The 10124-nt window shown below is 33.0% G+C and overlaps 1 long non-coding RNA gene across 2 annotated transcripts; it reads right to left on the reverse strand.

Annotated features, from left to right (window-relative positions):
• Nucleotides 1-277: 277 nt before the first annotated feature.
• LOC112767091 (uncharacterized) lies at nt 278-9385 on the reverse strand. Of its 2 annotated transcripts, none has more exons than XR_003184710.2 (3): nt 9239-9385; nt 8925-9116; nt 278-499 (listed from the first exon to the last, which is right to left on the reverse strand). It is a non-coding gene; the product is annotated as an uncharacterized lncRNA (long non-coding RNA). The 2 variants fall into 2 exon arrangements; XR_011875251.1 differs by lacking the exon at nt 278-499 and adding an exon at nt 5806-6064 and having other exon boundaries at nt 9239-9381.
• Between the last annotated feature and the right edge of the window lie 739 nt (nt 9386-10124).

Genomic DNA, 10124 nt, shown 5'->3' on the forward strand with positions numbered 1-10124 from the left:
TGTAAACCTTATCTGTGGTATTCCGAGTAGGATCTGGGAAGGGATGACTATGACGAGCTTTAAACTCGCGAATGTTGGGCGCAGTGATAGTGTGCAAGGATAGAGAGATCCTATTGTAACGACCCAACTTCCAATACGTCATGATCGTACCAAAAGTAAGGCGTTACTAACCTGTTTTCCTTATTAACTATTTAATATTAAGCCTTTAGTTCGATATCGTGTTTCAGTTTTAGTAGAAAATGCCAGAAAATTTTGTTTTTATTTATCAAATTATATATCAAGCATCACCAAATAATAATAATCATATAATTATTAGTAAATATTATACAAACAAATTCAAGTGTAACTCAGATACAATTCCTATCCCTCTTTATAAAATAAAATCTTAAGCAACAAATGCGAGCGAATTCTATGAAAGCAACTCAATTCAAAAACTTAACTCATAAATAAGGTCTAACAATCGCCCGCAGCTTCAAACTGAGTCTTCGAACCTGTATCACTGAAAGGGTGGAAGATTTTGGGGTGAGAACAAACCACACGTTCTCGGTAGGGAATGGAAATGCCGTAAAAGTAATGATTAACATGCAAATAATTAACCTACTTAGGGAAACTATATTTTTATCAAACTCTCATGAAAATACTATTCTTGGTTTTACTTTAACTAATTATTTACCTCTTCCAAAGAAAATCTCTAAGCCCAAAACAAATTCCAAAATATAAAAATGGTCACATTAAGCATTTCTCAACCACACAATTAATTTTCAATCACAACGTCAATTCTTACTCACCATCATACATTCACCAACTAATAGCACTAACAAAGATTCAATTCAACACACAAACAAGTCACAGCAAGGCAAACAGCACAATCACAGGGAAGTACAACGAGCAAACCCAATTAAATACAAATGCACACACAAGGATGATGCATGTCTAGTCCTAGTGCAGGTAATGAGCTCATTTATCGGTTACATACCCGCTCCCGATGTTACCCAGAGTCCTTTGACCAGGTAAGGCTTCCCCATTGGCAACACCCATCGCAAGAGTCCTTTGACTTGCGGGGCAAACCACTGCAAGAGTCTTTTGACTTGAAAGGCGGAGCTAGTCTGCCCAACACACTCACTGTAAGAGTCCTTTGACTTATAGGAGCATATGCTAGTTATGTATTTTCTCGATACCTCTGTAAGAGTCCTCTGACTTACAGAATAGCATTATAGCTAAGTATCCCAGGGAAGCGCTCTTAGTGGTCGTACCACCATCTATCTGGCTGCCTTCACGCAGCAGATCATTACATAATCATTCTCATTATCATCATTCATTATCATTCTCATTATTCATCATTACTTTCACTTTCTTATGCAGTACCACTTTCTTTCTCTATTCAATCATACTATACAAACTTTACATCTTTCACTTTTGTAATATCTTGACTCAAGCCATTTCTCTTTACCATTCGTTCATAAAAATCTCAATCATCAATTCAGTTCATAATCTTTGCTATGGCAATCTTGAGTCAAGCCAACTTTAAAACTATCTTTCATTCTAGTTCTCTATCAAAGACTAAAGAAAATCATTTATTTTTAAATTCATTAAACACTTTTCAAAACATAATCTTTCATTAGAGGTAATCAAATAAAACTCTTTCTCAAGTTTACTAACTTCACAAAGATTCAAAAGTAATCTCTCTTTACTATTCAAAATCAAATATTATTATTTCACCAAACTTCTAAAAAGATAATCCTTTATTTCAAACCCAAAACATAACTCCTTTCATATTAAATCAAACTCGAAACATAATTATTTCTATTCTTAATAAATCAACTCAAAATGGAGTCCTTTTCGTATAAATCCAGCTTAAACATAATATTTTTTCTCAATGAATAAAACTGAAAAACATAATTCATTTCTTTTCTTAGCAAATCAAAATCAAATAATATAAACTCCCAAATCCAAATCTTTTAAAATAACATTTCAGACAAGGCCTCAGTTTTTATAAAATTTCGGCAGCACCTCCCCTAAAACTCAGATTTAACCACCCTTACGGGTTCTCAACAATTTCTCTACCTTTTCTCAACAAGTATCAAATTAAAGGTTCTCAATCAATCAGAAAATCCACAACTCGCAATTCCCACATAATCCATCAATCCAACTTCAAACTCATCAATTCATAAATTATGTTAACCAAAAGACTAATAGTTCCTCATTCCCAAATATTCAAACACATTATCACCCAACTTAACCAGAATTTTAGCAACATTGACACCAAAACACACAAAAATATGTATTATTCACAAAATCTTGATTCTCCTATAATCAACTATTATGTTCACCCAAGAATTCAGCTTCATATAGTTTCCAATCATTTCAAATTATCTTTATACTTTTTTTTTTAAAATAACTGCATTAGTTACAATTCAGATTTTAAGGAATTAATTTAACAATTGATTTACGTTCTCTTTATAATTCACGAGTTCAAACCTAGCTTATCAAAAATCAATTCAACATCCAATGTATTGCCTACAAGCAAAATCAGAATCTCCAGCAAACGTTCACCAAGCGATCCTCAATTAACATTTTGCTATAATCAAAGCACAAACATAACATACTCATAGCTAGCCCAACTAATCAGGATTAAGTAAAATAATCAAACCACTGATCATTATCATAACAACCACAAAAGTAGTCACAATTCACAGCCACAACCAGAATCAATAAATCATGACACAGAAAATTAGTCCAGCCTTTACATAATTAGTTATATACCCTTAAAGTTACTATATTATTTCAGAAAATCAGGTTCTCAAGACAGTTTATTCCTTTAAGTTCTAATCCTTCAATAACCACCAAAACGAATTTCAGCCAGTCACAAGTCAATTTCACAGCCATTCCAATACATTAGATAACTAAAATCAACAGCAAGCACTTATTCTCAATAATCATAATATAGCCACAACTCAACCAATTTAGAATAATCACATAAAATTAGAATTTTCAATAATTACATCAAAATCAAAAAACCAATACTAATCACAGCCTCAACCAGAATTTATCTTATCAATTAATCAATCACTCACAACAAGAACACCCAATGATATTCACAGCCACACTCTAAAATCAATAAATTAATTGAAATACTAGAAAATCATCTCAATACTAAACTTAATCCAAATTTCACAACCTCAAATCAATCAAGCTTATTCCTATCAATTAGTCATAATTATGAATTATTTGCAATTACTCACTAAACCTCATTGGCATTCATAAGTTAAAACTGTTAGTTTTGAAATAAATCCCCTACCTCGATTAGCCAAAATTCGATATTCAAACGCAACAAAACCTTCTTTTATTTTTAATTCGCAGTGGCAACAACTTTGAACCGAACTAACAGCAGCGGCATTTTTGATCACTTCTCAGCAGCAGCAGTGGCATGAACTAATCAATTCAGAACCAGAATAGTACTATTGATAAGCACCAACGACTTCAGTGGCAGCTGCGGCGGTGTAGAGTAACTTAAAGTGACAACTTTATTTAATACAAATAGTCTCAATGACAGGCTTCACAATAGAGACAAATTGGGTGACAAGGAAGAATCAAAAACAGGGTGAAGCTTACCAAAATAGTAGTGGTTCTAATGGTGGTTTCCTGGGCAGCTCGAATGTTGGTTCCTGGTGGCAGAAGGCGCCGGCAACTTGCAGAATTCAGAGGCAGAGGCAAAACAGGAGATAAAGATGAATAGTGACATGGATAAATTGCTTCAGAATCAGAACAGTATCATCAGCAAGCTCCAACAACCTTCCCGGTGACAGCTACGGCGGCGCGGTGGTTCGGCGACAGTGCTATAGCCCTTGTCGAGCTTTGGCATCATCAGCGGTGATGCCTCTCAGTACCATCGCGTTCTGTTCGGCGACGGCCAAGCCTCCTTCCCAGCGACGGCGTTCGGGCTCCCTTCCTTAGCGGCGGCTCTGATGGCAATAGCAAGGCAGAGCAACGGTGATAAACCCTAGTGGCAACAGCGATGGTCAGCGGCGCTCCTTGGACGACTATGCGTGCATGGGTCCAACGGCGGTGGGGTCAGCCGAGACGACGGTGACCGTAGCGGCTCAACGACCCCTCGGGAGCTCCACCACCTTTCTCGCGTGATGACGGCAACCGCTCAGGGGAGGCGACGGCGCAGGCGAGACGCGGCGGTGGCGGCGAGCTGGACAGCACAGAGTGCGGCAGTTCGGTGGTCACGTCACGACGACAGCGGAGCAGCATCTCTTCCCTCTCTCTGTTTCTTTCTCAATTGTGTGTGTGATGTTTACGTTTAGGAAAGGAAAGGGGGTGGGGTGCGGTTGAGTGTGGTGAGGGAGTGAGGGTTAGGGTTTCTCAATTTAGGAATTTAGGGTTTCTGAGTTTGATTTGGGAATTAGGGTTAGAAATTAGGATTTTATAAAAGAATAATGGATAGCTATGAATAGATATTTTGATAAAATTGAAGGGTAGAGTAATTTTAAAATCAAATATACTCTATTAAAAATATTTAAGAACATTATTTATCAACATATTACCAAGTTCAATCAATTATTTCTAATTTAAATTATAAAATGAACAAGTTAATTATATTTTGTAAAGTACAATTTAAGTTCAAATATCAATTTTCTAGATTAAATCATATAAATCTCTATTATTTTTCTATCTCCGAAACTTTAATTTCAATTCATAAAATAATTAATTATAATAAAAATTATAGATAAACATTAATTGACTTAAACTTAAAGTATTTATAAATATCAATCTAATTTCTAATAAAATAATTTCTAGGAGTTCAAATTAATAACATAATTCATTCAAAATAGAATTTATTTAAATTAAATTATACAATTCTTTCTTATTTTTCAATTATCAAAATTATAATTTCAATTATACCAAAAATAACTAATAAATATTATATAAAAATTCTAATTAATTTAAACTCCAATTATCATGAAACTCCATTTAATTACCTTTACTAAAATAATTTTCTTAAAATAAAATTATCAACAAATGAAATAAATCTCAAATAACTATTTTATTTGATTTTCAAAAACTAGGGTTGTTACATTCTACCCACCTTAGAAAAATTTTCGCCCTCGAAAATTTCTAGAATAAAATAAGTTCAAACTGAAATCAAAGAAAATAGAATATATGAACAGAAACATAGGCATTATCAAGGATGAATATTCAAAGAGTCAGATTCATAGGCAAGCAAAGGTATACAAGAATGACAAAGTATGGTTGGAAACAATCAAATCACATTCTAAGGAGGAAATTCAAACAAGAGAATTCCAATGAAAGCAACGAAGAAAAAGATGCACGAGTTTGCATGGCACGAATAAAGATTACACGTCAAAACAAAGCTAACTTTATAACTTCTAACGCTCCCAAACCCCGTAAATCGCATTACCTATTCTTCTATTTCGTCTATGATAACCCATTAGTGTTGCCATATACATAAATCATTAGTATTAAGTTGGCCAGACCTAATACCATGAGGAATGCAATGGTAAACTAACAGCATTAATCATCAGACAGTCATGCAAATAAAACACAAACTCTTGTTTTCAGAACAAGTCACAAAGCATGACAGACAATCAGAGTATGCAGCATAGTCAGTCCATTCCCAAGGCTCTAACAGGAACAAACTGCTCTGACTCCATTTGTAACGATCCAACTTCCAATACGTCATGATCGTACCAAAAGTAAGGCGTTACTAACCTGTTTTCCTTATTAACTATTTAATATTAAGCCTTTAGTTCGATATCGTGTTTCAGTTTTAGTAGAAAATGCCAGAAAATTTTGTTTTTATTTATCAAATCATATATCAAGCATCACCAAATAATAATAATCATATAATTATTAGTAAATATTATACAAACAAATTCAAGTGTAACTCAGATACAACTCCTATCCCTCTTTATAAAATAAAATCTTAAGCAACAAAGGCGAGGGAATTCTATGAAAGCAACTCAATTCAAAAACTTAACTCATAAATAAGGTCTAACAATCGCCCGCAGCTTCAAACTGAGTCTTCGAACCTATATCACTGAAAGGGTGGAAGATTTTGGGGTGAGAACAAACCACACGTTCTCAGTAGGGAATGGAAATGCCGTAAAAGTAATAATTAACATGCAAATAATTAACATACTCAGGGAAACTATATTTTTATCAAACCCTCATGAAAATACTATTCTTGGTTTTACTTTAACTAATTATTTACCTCTTCCAAAGAAAATCTCTAAGCCCAAAACAAATTCCAAAATATAAAACTGGTCACATTAAGCATTTCTCAACCACACAATTAATTTTCAATCACAACGTCAATTCTTACTCACCATCATACATTCACCAACTAATAGCACTAACAAAAATTCAATTCAACACACAAACAAGTCACAGTAAGGCAAATAGCACAATCACAGGGAAGTACAACGAGCAAACCCAATCAAATACAAATGCACACACAAGGATGATGCATGTCTAGTCCTAGTGCAGGTAATGAGCTCATTTCTCGGTTATATATCCGCTCCCGACGTTACCCGGAGTCCTTTGACCAGGTAAGGCTTTCTTGTTGGCAACACCCATCGCAAGAGTCCTTTGACTTGCACGGCGGCACTAACAACCCACTGCAAGAGTCCTTTGACTTGCAGGGCGGAGCTAGTCTGCCCAACACACTCACTGTAAGAGTCCTTTGACTTACAGGAGCACACTCACATACACTAATTGTAAGAGTCCTTTGACTTATAGGAGCATATGCTAGTTATGTATTTTCTCGATACCTCTATAAGAGTCCTCTGACTTACAGAATAGCATTATAGCTAAGTATCCCAGGGAAGCGCTCTTAGTGGTCGTACCACCATCTATCTGGCTGCCTTCACGCAGCAGATCATTACATAATCATTCTCATTATCATCATTCATTATCATTCTCATTATTCATCATTACTTTCACATTCTTATGCAGTACCACTTTCTTTCTCTATTCAATCATACTATACAAACTTTACATCTTTCACTTTTGTAATATCTTGGCTCAAGCCATTTCTCTTTACCATTCGTTCATAAAAATCTCAATCATCAATTCAGTTCATAATCTCTGCTATGGCAATCTTGAGTCAAGCCAACTTTAAAACTATCTTTCATTCTAGTTCTCTATCAAGGACTAAAGAAAATCATTTATTTTTAAATTCATTAAACACTTTTCAAAACATAATCTTTCATTAGAAGTAATCAAATAAAACTCTTTCTCAAGTTTATTAACTTCACAAAGATTCAAAAATAATCTCTCTTTACTATTCAAAATCAAATATTATTATTTCACCAAACTTCTAAAAAGATAATCCTTTATTTCAAACCCAAAACATAACTCCTTTCATATTAAATCAAACTCGAAACATAATTATTTCTATTCTTAATAAATCAACTCAAAATGGAGTCCTTTTCGTATAAATCCAGCTTAAACATAATATTTTTTTCTCAATGAATAAAACTGAAAAACATAATTCATTTCTTTTCTTAGCAAATCAAAATCAAATAATATAAACTCCCAAATCCAAATCTTTTAAAATAACATTTCAGACAAGGCCTCAGTTTTTATAAAATTTCGGCAGCACCTCCCCTAAAACTCAGATTTAACCACCCTTACGGGTTCCCTCTTTCTCAACAATTTCTCTACCTTTTCTCAACAAGTATCAAATTAAAGGTTCTCAATCAATCAGAAAATCCACAACTCGCAATTCCCACATAATCCATCAATCCAACTTCAAACTCATCAATTCATAAATTATGTTAACCAAAAGACTAATAGTTCCTCATTCCCAAATATTCAAACACATTATCACCCAACTTAACCAGAATTTTAGCAACATTGACACCAAAACACACAAAAATATGTATTATTCACAAAATCTTGGTTCTCCTATAATCAACTATTATGTTCACCCAAGAATTCAGCTTCATATAGTTTTCAATCATTACAAATTATCTTTATACTTTTTTTTAAAATAACTGCATTAGTTACAATTCAGATTTTAAGGAATTAATTTAACAATTGATTTACGTTCTCTTTATAATTCACGAGTTCAAACCTAGCTTATCAAAAATCAAATCAACATCCAATGTATTGCCTACAAGCAAAATCAGAATCTCCAGCAAACGTTCACCAAGCGATCCTCAATTCACATTTTGCTATAATCAAAGCACAAACATAACGTAATCATAGCTAGCCCAACTAATCAGGATTAAGTAAAATAATCAAACCACTGATCATTATCATAACAACCACAAAAGTAGTCACAGTTCACAGCGACAACCAGAATCAATAAATCATGACACAAAAAATTAGTCCAGCCTTTACATAATTAGTTATATACCCTTAAAGTTACTATATTATTTCAGAAAATCAGGTTCTCAAGACAGTTTAATCCTTTAAGTTCTAATCCTTCAATAACCACCAAAACGAATTTCAGCCAGTCACAAGTCAATTTCACAGCCATTCCAATACATTAGATAACTAAAATCAACAGCAAACACTTATTCTCAATAATCATAATATAGCCACAACTCAACCAATTTAGAATAATCACATAAAATTGGAATTTTCAATAATTACATCAAAATCAGAAAACCAATACCAATCGCAGCCTCAACCAGAATTAATCTTATCAATTAATCAATCACTCACAACAAGAACACCCAATGATATTCACAGCCACACTCTAAAATCAATAAATTAATTGAAATACTAGAAAATCATCTCAATACTAAACTTAATCCAAATTTTACAACCTCAAATCAATCAAGCTTATTCCTATCAATTAGTCATAATTATGAATTATTTGCAATTACTCACTAAACCTCATTGGCATTCATAAGTTAAAACTGTTAATTTTGAAATAAATCCCCTACCTCGATTAGAGGAAATTCGATATTCAAACGCAACAAAGCCTTCTTTTATTTTTAATTCGCAGTGGCAAGAACTTTGAACCGAACTAACATTAGCGGCTTTTTTGATCACTTCTCAGCAGCAGCAGTGGCATGAACTAATTGATTCAGAACCAGAATAGTACTATTGATAAGCACCAACGACCTCGGTGGCAGCTGCGGCGGTGTAGAGTAACTTAAAGTGACAACTTTATTTAATACAAACAGTCTCAACGGCAGGCTTCACAATAGAGACAAATTGGGCGACAACGAAGAATCAAAAACATGGTGAAGCTTACCAAAATAGCAGTGGTTCTAATGGTGGTTTCCTGGGCAGCTCGAATGTTGGTTCACGGTGGCAGAAGGCTCTGGCAACTTGCAGAATTCAGAGGCAGAGGCAAAATAGGAGATAAAGATGAATAGTGACATGGTCCACCTCCTTTCTCAATTGTGTGTGTGATGTTTACGTTTAGGAAAGGAAAGGGGGGTGGGGGTGCGGCTAAGTGTGGTGAGGGAGTGAGGGTTAGGGTTTCTCAATTTAGGAATTTAGGGTTTCTGAGTTTGATTTGGGAATTAGGGTTAGAAATTAGGATTTTATAAAAGAATAATGGATAGCTATGAATAGATATTTTGATAAAATTGAAGGGTAGAGTAATTTTAAAATCAAATATACTCTATTAAAAATATTTAAGAACATTATTTATCAACATATTACCAAGTTCAATCAATTATTTCTAATTTAAATTATAAAATGAACAACTTAATTATATTTTGTAAAGTACAATTTAAATTCAAATATCAATTTTCTAGATTAAATCATATAAATCTCTATTATTTTTCTATCTCCGAAACTTTAATTTCAATTTATAAAATAATTAATTATAATAAAAATTGTACATAAACATTAATTGACTTAAACTTAAAGTATTTATAAATATCAATCTAATCATTTCTAATAAAATAATTTCTAGAAGTTCAAATTAATAACATAATTCATTCAAAATAGAATTTATTTAAATTAAATTATACAATTCTTTCTTATTTTTCAATTATCAAAATTATTATTTCAATTATACCATATATCTAATAAAGATTATATAAAAATTCTAATTAATTTAAACTTCAATTATCATGAAACTCCATTTAATTACCTTTAGTAAAATAATTTTCTTAAAATAAAATTAT

This window comes from Arachis hypogaea, chromosome 17 (genome assembly GCF_003086295.3).
Source record: "Arachis hypogaea cultivar Tifrunner chromosome 17, arahy.Tifrunner.gnm2.J5K5, whole genome shotgun sequence".
Taxonomy (NCBI): domain Eukaryota; kingdom Viridiplantae; phylum Streptophyta; class Magnoliopsida; order Fabales; family Fabaceae; genus Arachis; species Arachis hypogaea.